The following is a 925-nucleotide window of genomic DNA, read 5'->3' on the forward strand; positions in this document are numbered from 1 at the left end:
ATGCTGACCTTTTCTAAAGGTACGCAGGACGCTCCTTCTGAGCCAGCTGTTGTAGTTGGCCACACAGGTGTGGAGAACATTCTCGGTCCGCTGAGCGGCAGCGAGTGAGCGCTCTGCCGGCAGATAAACCGGAGGCGCCCCACGCTCACTTCCGTTCTCTCGGCGGGAGTTGGGGATCGCCGGCCTCAGCCCGCTTTACCGCTCGCCGCTAGAGGGCCGTTTATACATTTTTATTAAAAGATAAAAGTTTGCGCACAAAATCAGAAATGAAACACAATTTTAAGAATAGTTTTTTAAAAAGCACAAAAACTTTACCAAAAAAAAAAACTATGAGGAAAAAAAATCAAATGCAAAAGGCAAGTCTTGAAACAAATCCAAATAATCTCATTACTTTGAAGAGACCTAGGAAAGCACTAGTTTCTCAGCTGCCCGGCTAGCTCAGTCGGTAGAGCATGGGACTCTTAATCCCAGGGTCGTGGGTTCGAGCCCCACGTTGGGCGCGCTTTGTTTTCTTTTCTCACATTTACTGTCAGTTCTCACTAACGGTAGTAGTTGATCTCAATCCGGAGGTTCTTATTTTCAAACAATTCAACACATTAAAAACTACTAAAACACGTAGTTTGAACACGTTAAAAAGGAATAATAAAACTAGAAAACGATTTCATATTATAAATACACAGTTAAAGGTTACCGATCTAGAAAAATATTTATTACTGAGTGGTATACTTGAAAGGCAGTAGAATGCCAAAGGATAGGAGATCGAAGACATGAAAAATTAATGAAGTTATTCATAATTCATAATTAACATTGCTTCAGTGATCTTTGTCAAAATGTCTGAAACTAGTGATTATTAAGGGCTAGTGATTACTAAGGGCTGTTTAAGCTGCTGTTAGATTGTTTTGGTGATTAGCCAATCAGGTAGCTA

The 925-nt window shown here is 40.6% G+C and overlaps 1 non-coding gene across 1 annotated transcript; it reads left to right on the forward strand.

Moving 5' to 3' along the window:
* On the forward strand, positions 428 to 500 carry TRNAK-CUU. The gene has a single exon. It is a non-coding gene; the product is annotated as a tRNA-Lys (tRNA).

The sequence above is a fragment of the Sus scrofa genome, chromosome 7 (assembly GCF_000003025.6).
Source record: "Sus scrofa isolate TJ Tabasco breed Duroc chromosome 7, Sscrofa11.1, whole genome shotgun sequence".
In the NCBI taxonomy this organism is placed as follows: domain Eukaryota; kingdom Metazoa; phylum Chordata; class Mammalia; order Artiodactyla; family Suidae; genus Sus; species Sus scrofa.